Source organism: Equus asinus, unplaced genomic scaffold, assembly GCF_041296235.1.
Source record: "Equus asinus isolate D_3611 breed Donkey unplaced genomic scaffold, EquAss-T2T_v2 contig_197, whole genome shotgun sequence".
Classification (NCBI taxonomy): domain Eukaryota; kingdom Metazoa; phylum Chordata; class Mammalia; order Perissodactyla; family Equidae; genus Equus; species Equus asinus.
Window position 1 is genome coordinate 1,883,741 of NW_027224846.1, and position 10,435 is coordinate 1,894,175.

Consider the following 10,435-nt stretch of genomic DNA (forward strand, 5'->3'; position numbering starts at 1 on the left):
GGTCCCATACGGGTAGCACCACATAGCCTGGGTGTGTAGTAGGCTCTACCACTTAGGTTTGTGTAAGTACACTGTGTGATGTTCACACAACAGTGAAAGTGCCTAATGATGCATTTCTCAAAACATGTCCCTTTCATTAAGTGAGGTATGCCCGTACTGATTTTAGTCTTGTGAATGTTGAATAATGAATTATTCATTTCAATTATTTGAGCCAGCCCCACTGGCTGAAGACGGTAAAGGCTGACTGAAGCAAGAAACTAAAATTTGTTATTCAACATTCACAAAACCAAATGAGTAAAGAACTTTAAGTTCTATATCAGGGTTCATGTAAGGCAAAAACATTCTAAAGGAAAGATGGATTTGAGGACATATATGATTCTGAGTGTAAATGTCTGGGTACTAGCAAAAATTCCAGGGAGCATTTCAGACTTTCGAGGCAGTGGAATTGGTGAAACCAAAGTCAAGCTCTCCAAACAGTCAAGGGGGCCCAGGCAATATCTGGAGTACAGGTGGAACAGGCAGAAAATTCCATTAATGTAATTGTATGATATGATGAACGGACAGAGTTGGAAAATAGGATGGCAGGGTAGGGCAGAGGGACCTGGAGGGCCCAGGATGGATGGAGAGATCAGCTGGGCTGGTGGGGGGAAGGGGCCATGGGCACACCCTCTTCATGTCCCCTCCCCCACCCTCTGAAACCCTTTGTGACTCTTCAGTGCTCTGTGATGCAGGCCTGGGATTATAGGCAAGTGTGGACACTCTCAGAGCTCAGTTGCCTCAGGCAGCCTTGCGATTCAGAAAATGGAGTTCAGTCAATGGAATGTTCTCTCATTTCTGAATAGCCATATTGAGTTGTTGTTGAGCATCTGCTCAACATTCTTAGATAGTGACCACAACCTCACCATCGTGTGTGGGTTGTGGTTGCTTCTTCTGTTCCTGTGCTTCCTGGTGGGGATTCCATCTTTACCAACCTTCTGGAAAACCAAAATCTACCAAAAGGTAAGGATCCCTGGGCAAGCCACCAACAGGGATTTTTTATTGTTGTTTCCATTTCTAGTCCCACATTTTTAAATGAGTTGGTCCAGAGAGACTCCTAAGATGGCAAGTCTGAATAGAGGATAGAACATCATCCTTCTAGGGGAATAGGCCAGGCAGGACTAGGGGTTCAGCTGGGACTGTTTCCCATTTAAAACTCACAGACCATCTGGGTGTGGTGGAGGATTCCTGGATAAAATCCCATCACTGATTTCACGGCCCTGCATTAGGTTATTTAGAGAGTTTGGGATCTGTGTAGGAGAACACTGTTCCCAACACTGGATCATGAGTCACGTTCCCATGTCGGGCGTCATTCGACCAAACTGTCCTTTGTATTGGGCAGATCAGGAGAGCAGGGCTGAGCCTCTGAGCAGACACTGGAGTGTGAGCTCTGTCCCAGGATACAGGGTCCTATCTGAGGAAGCACAGATGTGACTGTGGGCCTCAGAGTCTATGCCTTCCTTGAGCAGAGGACTTCTGACTGAGAATATCAAGTGTGGACTCTAGCCAAAAATCCTCCTTCGAGTTTTTCAAAGAAGGAAAAATTGAAAGTATCTTATCACCTTTAGAAATTCAGAAAGGGAAAGAACACAAAGTGCTAGTAATAAAAATGGAGAGTGACATTAATCTTGGATGAATATCTGAGTTTCCTAGAGAGAGGAGCAAGCCAACTAAGTCCTCGCTCCTCATTCTTTTCTTTTTGTTCTCAGCGTCAGGGCAGAGCCAAGAGGAGAAGAAGAGGTGGAACATCAAGTGGTAAGGTTCCACCTATCCCACCTGAGCTCTCCAAGGGTGACCCTTCCTGTCCTCTCCATGAGGTCCCAGGTCCATGGTCTCTGAGGATGTCAGTCGCTAGATAGAGTCCCTCTCAGAAGATAGAGGCCTCAGAGGAAAGGCTCATGGGAAGGTAGTCAGAACCCGAGACATTTCTCAGATTCCTGCTCTGCCCAGCTCTGGGCATGAAGCAGTGATGGGCCTGGACAATGGGTGTTGCCCAGTGGGTGGCCGTGGGAGACGTCAAGAGTCAGAACTTCTGTCTCCTGACCTTGTAGAAACTACGTTGACTTCCTGGATGATCAGACTCCTCGAGGTAACCATTGACCTATGTTCCTCACATGGTGGTTTTGAACATCCCATGGGATAATGTATGTGACAGTACTTTATAAATGAAGCAACAAACACATGTGAACCTTATTAATATTATCATTGACCGTTTGACCACATCTACTGGTTCTTGGGGCTTTCAGAGTTAACAGCCCGTTAATATCCCAAGGGTCTCCCCTAAAGGGACTCCTGTGTAACACCTATGCTTCTGCCTTTATTACATGTAATTCACTCTTCTGGTTTCCCAGGTTGGAGAAATTACCAGAGGGAAACAGAGGAGAAAAGGAGGCTAATTTCTATTCTGAAAAGGTGACTAGTCTTTTCTTTCCTGATCCCTCTTTGACATGTTCTCTGCAATTCCAGGGATTCAGTACAGCCTGCAGTAGTCATGGGAGGGGTTTGCCATAGGAGTGGGTATGTGAATGAAGGCCTTGGGGTGAGGGCTGCTGAGTGTATGGTGAAGTCATAGACGTGGGGCATTGTGAAGGGGCAGCAGGCTTCAGGTGGCCCCTCCCCTGACAGGCCAGCAGGTCCTCCTTTCCTTGTTCTGGTCCGGGCTACAGTTTTCTACTTCCTGTCTCCCGCAGGCCCCTAGGCCGGCCTCTCGATACCACCCGCTTTCGTCAACTACTATGCCCAGACCCCTCCTGTGAGGTGTGTAATAGCACAACTGCTGAGATCAATCGGCTCCTGGAGGACCTGGAAGATGATAACGCCTCTGTGTCCTCTCTGGCTTCCACAGCTTCTGGGACTGAGTCATCATTCACTCTGTCCTCTGCCTTCTCAGAAGTCCCTCCAGGAGACCTAACACCATCCCCTCCACCTGACCCTTCCCCACCGCCCCCCTCCGTCCTCTCACCTAACCCAATGACACCCTTAGCTGACTTTCTTTCACCCTCACCACCGGGTCACTCTATGCCACCAGAGCCTTTTCCTCCCTTGGAGTCCAAATTCCCAGCAGACCGTTCCCCACCCCAACCCCTTGCCCTTCCCCCTCTGCCACCACATGACACCCAGGCAACGGGTCCTATTCTCCAACCAGAGGCCACTCTGTCTCTGAATACGATCTTCTCTCTTGACCGCACCCTTTCCCAAGATATTAACCCCTTACCAAATTTGTCCCAGATAATCAATCCCACTGATTCACTGGCTTGTCATCACACACCACCAAGGCTGTCTGTCTCACCACCGACAGACCACCCTTTAACTGTGACTCAATCTAAATCGGTTTCCATCTTATTGAAGTCTGTTCCAGAGAACTCATCTCCAGATAGCCCTGGTGGGTTGTCCACTTATGTCCCAACAGTCAGAGGCACTGACCATTCAAGCCTGTCAATTTCAGAATTATCCTGGTGGCAAGCTTCTGCCAAAGACTTGTTCTTAGCACCTTCCACCTTGGCACCATGTGATTTTAATCGAGAGTTTCTTGCCCTCCATTCTTCAGAGTCCTCTCTGGAGAGACACCCTACAGCTAACCTTATAGAGCCTGGTAACCTCTCATTTCTCAGCCCTCATGTCCTTTCACTCCTGGAGAGACAAGTCCGAAAGAGGAGGGATTTCCTGATGTGGAAGGAAAAGGAGAAGGAGAAGGGTTCTTTTCCAAAAAAGCTTAGGCCAGACTACCAACTAAATCCTTCGGGGAAAATGCTAGAGTCAAATGCTGATGAGTGTGACTCAGCATTCTCCCTTCCTTTTTGGAGCAGTGCAGGCAAACCAAAGGAGCTGCACATGCATGAGCAGCCCCCATATCCTAAAATCTGGGAGGACCATTTACAGGAAAAATGTATGCAGCTCTTCTGGGGTCTCCCATCTCTGCACAGCGAGTCCTTGCCCTCTGCTATCCGTGACTCAAGTGACTGCACCACAATCTTCCTTTTCAATACCATCTCAAATGCCTCCATGGGCCAAGAATCCCCAGTACCTCTCCAGCGCCCACCTCCATCCTTGCCTGAGATCCAGCCCCAACCCTTGCCTCAAACCCTGCCCCAATCCCAGCCCCTACCTCTCACTCAGGTCAAGTCCCAGGCCCACCTTAAATCCCCACTCCCAATCCTACCATCTGGTCCTCTACCCCAGATAAGGATCTGTGGAGTGTGTCACCATAGACCCCAGGATGAATCAGAGTCTCTCACCTCATCTGAAATTCAACAGCTGGAATGGAAAGTGTTGCAGAAGCAACAGGAAAGTTTGTGGGGTTCCCCCTCTGTAGTCCAAAGATCTCAGGAAGAATTTTGTTCTTCAGCTCCCAACTTTCCTTACCATCGGGCCTCCCAGGCCCATGCCTCCATCTCCATCCTTCCCGTAGAGTTTCCTCTCAGTGATGAGCTGAGGAAGAAACTGGAACATCACCTTCGAAAGAGGCTCATCCAACACCGGTGGGGCCTGCCCCGCAGGATCTGTGAGTGTCTGTCACTGATGATGCCTCCAAGAGATTTCTCAGAGATAACTAAGGCAGAGAGCAATCGTGGACTCTCACGGATCTCGGTGAACAAAGATCTAAATGTTGGATTGAGCCAGTCCAAAAGCTTCAATGAGAGGGGTTCAGAACTGCTTCAGGTAGAGAAGGAGATGGGGAAGGATCAGGGGCATGGCCCAGAGAACGGCCCAAAAGCTCATCTGTTGAGTGACCCAGAGAGCTCTTCAGATAAGGATCCGGCATATGACTCTGAGAAAGACCTAAATAGTCACGTGGCAAGTCTGTCAGGGAAAAATTCAAGGGCCTTGGAGGAAAGTCTAGATCAGAAACAACTTGAAAATGTCCTGAAAGCACATTTGAGCAAGAAGTTTGAGGAAATCAGTGAGGCTCGGCTCCCTGGGACGGTGCGCAGTTCATGGCATGCCAGCAAGCAGACATTGCTGCTTTCTGACAAATCCCGCACCCAAATAACACAGAGGAGTTTGCCTCCTTCAGTGGGTGGGGACTCCTCCCTGAATACCTTCCAGGAGCTTTGCTTCATTGATTCCAGTGCGCAACAGATGATGGAAACCCATATTAAAAGCTTTCGTATGAGAATGGAGTGGGGCCTTCCCTGCAGGGTCCTTGAATCCATACAGGCGTTTAAATTGGAAGATGCTGCATCCCAGTCCTTGACCTATTTCTACTGTCCCCCCTCAAATAACCCAACTTTGGAAGTGGACTCCAAATCCGAGGGCTTCGAGCCCCATAGAGGAAGCTCTAAATCTGTTCTTCAAGAAAAAGCAGAAACAACAAATTCAGCCCTGGTCCTGGATCGTCTTTGCCCTGCTACTTCACCTATGGGCAGGCAAGGACAAGGGGTGCCGAGATAATCACCCTCTGGTATCAACCAAGAGATTGCAGAGGTTGTTCAGAGGAGTAAGGGTGCCAGGCAGACTCATCTGCCTGTCACGTGTGGCATCACAGGCAAAGCGAGTCAGAAATTTACTCAGCTAGGCAACAGATGCCCCCCAGAGCTGCCTGCAAGGCAAGCTGGTGCCAAACATGAGACAAAGGATGAGAGAGTGAGTCCCAGTGATAGAAGAGAAGGGCGACAGGGCAAAAAGATGAAGTCGGAACCCTTTTCCGTGCACAGCACGGCCAGGGACATATTCAGGGCCAAGGAGCTCAACGCTCTGCAGTCAAAAACTGCTAATGTGTTGACAACCAGCAAGCCAGGAAGCTCCCAAAGGATACGTGAGAATCACAGTAAAATAGAAATTACTGGGACCATTGAAAGCCCTGCACCAAAAAGACAAGCTCCCCAAGACCCGAAGTCATCGGATCTTAAGGAACATCTGTTTAGGGAATTAAAGTCGAAACTAGAGAAGAGGAATCAGAGCCAGGTCCAAGGCCAACACACTGACAGGTCCCCTGCCTCAGAGAGCTTGACTTACAAGGCCTCACTGACTCATGCCCACGGTGTCTCCAGTGTGGACATGGGAGCTTCCCAGGTGCTGCATGTCCATCTGGAGGACACTGGGATCAGCAGGCAGCAGCGGCAGGAGCCTTGGGTCCCTAAGAAAGACCGAAAGAGGTACGAGGATAAGAAATTCCCACCAGCTACAATGAGAGTGAGCCCTCCGGGCAGCAACAAAGAAGAGCTTGGTGGAGGGGATGCAGGGTTGGGGACATCCCAACCTACAAGAAAGAGTTTCCCTACTCAGATCACAGCATCAGAGGAGACGCTTGGGAGCAAGTCTTCCCAGACCTCATCACAGAAAGCACAGCCGCCTCCTGAAAGTCTGTTCAGAAAAAAGATGAACCACATTTTTCAATGGCTTCGTCCTGGGACAAAAGGCAAAAACCAAGAACATCCCCAGGAAAAGGGCAGCCCCATATCATCTGCACAGAGCAGAGGCCTGGTTAAAGGGAGAGCTGCCGTTACTGGGACCACCACGGCTCAGAAGACCAGGACGGTCCCTGGGAAGTTCCCAGTGGAGAAACTGGGGCAGCGGTGTGCAGCAGAGGTCACCCGCCCTCAAGAGCCCCTTCCTTCCCTGAGGAAGTTTGTGAAAACTGACCAGAAGGCAGAAGAGCAGGCCCAGGCAGAGCCCGTCCAGGGACATCCTTCCAACTACAGGGCTCCCTCCTGTAAAGTGCCAAGCACCAAGTCCCGCCACCAAGAAGTTGTCTTTGCTGGCCAGAATTATCCTACATGTTCTAGACGGATCAGGGACCAGAACAGACACCCTCAGAAAGTCATGGCGTTTAAAGATCAGCTATTGGATCAGAAGCGTCCCTTATCTGTGCCCCGCAGGGAGCATGTGCCCCATCCAAGCTCCACCTGCAGGCGTCAAGCCGGCCCAGGGGCCTCCAGCTGTTCTCACCACTGCTAAAGGCACTATGTTTAGGGATCCGTCTCTATGTCAACAGAAAACGCTTTTCCAGCGTTTCGAGAGCGGAAAATTTCCCACCGCAAAATAATTCCTTCTTGTGGAGAATATTAATTCTCCCCAATAAATGATTCTCTAATAATAGTGATGTCTTTTCTGTGTCCTGTGTTGGGGGCATGGGTTTCAGGTAACTCAGGGCTTGTGCTTAGGGAAAAGGAGGAGTGAGTTCAGCTCTTACTGATTGCTTCCTCTGGCTTCTAAAAGGTCACCAGTGCTCTGGAGCTCTTGTTGACAAAGAGATATCACGTGCCCCCAAAAGCCCATTTCCTCCCTGATGAAGTTTGAGGAGGTGGGCTCTGCCTCCTGCCTCTTCGCTTAGCCTTAACGAAAGTGTAGAGCAGCTCACACCTTCCGCTCACTGAATGTTTTACATCCTTCAGAGAGTAGGGAAGACAGGTGTTCTCTATCCGAAGAGGGTCAAGAATAGGTATGCAATTCATAAAACAACAATGAAGAAAAAACAGTGGCTTCATCATGATTTAGAGGTCAGTGACCAGAGGACCCCACAGGTGGGTGAACCCTGAATGGGATTTGGGGGGTGGGGGAGGGTATTGCTGCAGTGGATCCTGGGCTGGTGGGGGAGGGGCTAGGAACAGCACAGACGCGGCTTAAGAATCTGTCATGCGAGTCATATTAATGTGTTAGGGAAGAATACTTTAAACTTTACATTGAGGTTTCCCTACTGGAAAGGCACCTGGGGGAAGTGGTTCCCCTCTGTAGGTATTTCTTCAGACTGCCAAATGATATTTTGTTGCAGAGCAAAAGCATCACTCAGCTGCCAGTAGTAACAATGTTGACCAGGTAGCCACCTACCTCCCAGGATAAAATAAAGCGGAGAGTGAGGAAAAGATGACTTGGAGTAAGCGAGGAGGGAAGAAAAAATGAAGAGGGGAAAGGAGGACCTTGCTGGTAGAACAAAGCTTTATGCCTCATCATCCATATGGTGACCCTGTCCTGTTCCCCCTGCCCCCTCCTCAATCTGATCCAGGCATCACCACCTTGAGGCTGATCCAGGCACTGCACAGCACACTGATGCCTTATTCCAAAAAGGCACTGGGCTGTTCTTTGAATACTAAACAATATCTGCAGGGAGGTCATCAGGCATGGCATCCCCCTCTTTGGGGAAGGTGATCTTGCTGCCTTCCTTCCATCTATGCTTAATAGGAATATACAAGATCTTGCCCTTAGTGTGTACAGTTCACCTATCAGGATGGAAGTGCCGCCTCTGATATTCACGGCCTTGGTGGAGCCATGGCTGGTCTCCCCCAGAACACCTGCAGCTCATGAACCAGAGGTGAGTCCCAGACTGTGCACCAGGTTACAGATATATGGGGGTCTCACCATGGACTGCACACATACCCACCCTTACAATAGGGGTTTGGAGGAAAGGCAACTCCACTTAGACAGACTGGGACTCAAAAATTGGCTGAGTGTCAACTGGGGCAAAATTCAAACAGCATTATGATGGTGAGCGTTAAATACATTAAGTTGTAGACGTCTAAGTAAAATAAAGATGGCTACAAGGGTGGAAAAATAAAATACCAATTTTGTTTTCTAAAAACAACATGATTTTAAAAATGGAAGGGAGGAGAAAAAGGGAAAAATAGAATAAAATGATTGTTCTATAAGTAATAAGAGGGGGTCAAGATATAGGTGACAAACGAAATAAGACTCCGAGTAAGGGAAAGGAATTTGAGGACATTAGAAAAGATACAAGTATAATGGTAACTATTGTAACAAAACCGAACACGCACGCGCGCACACACACACACACCACACAAATGGGGTGAGTATCCCAGAGGGCACTGGAGGTAGTTTTCCCAGAAAGGCTTGTGAATGCTAGGTGTTAAAACAAAAACCAAAAACAAAACCGGTGTCCACTACAGCCTCTCTCACTCCACACTTGTATCTTCTTGTCCAGAGTTATGCCATTGAACCCACAATGTCTGAAACTTGAGGTCAAAGAAAGAATGCAGATTCTGTGGAGGTCCTGGGAGGGGGATGGGGCCCAGGGCAGGAGACTTGAAGAGGTGAGGCGGCCATGGAGGGCTCTACCATCGATGTGGATAGACCAGCCAAAGACCAGCCTCTCAGTTTCTACATCATCTCACCTTAGGGTCCTTTACTTCCATTCCAGTGTAGTTACTGCCACACTGCAGAGCTTATCACCAGGAACACTTCAGCCATCCAGATTATTACAGTCGGACATTCCACCCCTTGGCCTCGTCTCTCATTCTTCTGATTCATATGCCCCTTGTTAACTTTTCAACTCCAGGCCCTTCATTTTTCCACTTACTCCTTGTCTGTCGGTCAAGCTCTTGTTTACATTTCCTCCCTCTCCGGGGTAGACTCGATGGTCTGTCAGCTAACCAACATTTAAAAAGCTCCGCTACTAATGGGCCCCATCCAATCCCTTTTAATCCTGCCTGTCTGGCAAAATCCCATCTCTCTGCCTTTCCCAGAAATGCCTTCCTATAACTAACTGATCACTATTGGATTAAATCTCACAATGGAGTCTACCGATGCCACAGTAAATTCAGCCCCAGCACTAGCTGGAAATCACTCACTCATTCCACAAAGAATTATCCCATGCTTACTAACATGAGAACAAGACAAATGGAGCTTAGGTCGCTGTTTCCTTATTCCATTCTCTCTCCAGGGACACTCAAATTTATTTCAAATCTCCTTCACTTTCCTCAAATTTAGGCTGTCTCCATTTGCTTAGTAGATGTGCTGGACCACTGATCACAGAGGAACTAGAAGTCAGGAGACAGGAACTTTCCGTCAATAAACCTTCACAAAAACCTTTTCCCGTTCCTCCTTTCCTTCTTTCCTGTTATATGAAAAGAGGTTTCCTTCCTAACCTCAATGATTACACTTCCTGAAATGTCCTTATTGAGAGAGCTAAACCCTCGTCTTGACGGACTGAGCCCCCTTGCCAGGTATCCTCTCGTCCCCTCCCTCTCTTTAGGAGACACCCAGCTTCTTTCATTATTTTAAGCTTTCTATTACAGAAATGTTTAAACATGCACAAGAGCAGTGGGACTTCCCAGGTACCCCTTACCCCACTTTCACAGTTATCATCTGGCACGTGTGATACGGCCCGTCTCCTACAGTACGGTTAAGGGGCAAAAGCCCATGGGAACATCCTGCCATCCGTCTCTCAGGTGTATGCTTTGTGCCCATGTCACAGCTCTCACGTTTCTTTGACATTTACTACCTGTGGAGCTCACTGACCCAAAACAGATGGACAGAGCCATGGGGAGGAAACGCACTGAGCTTCAGATGCTCTGGCCATCAGTTCTGCTCAGCCCTGTAGTCAAGCCTGAGAAGTCACTGAGTTAACTCCTCCCTCCACCCCACGCAGAAAGGAATCTTCCTAAGCAAATGCAGTGCACGGTGTTGCAGTCCCTCAGTCACACAGTGACTGCAGCACGTAGAGAGC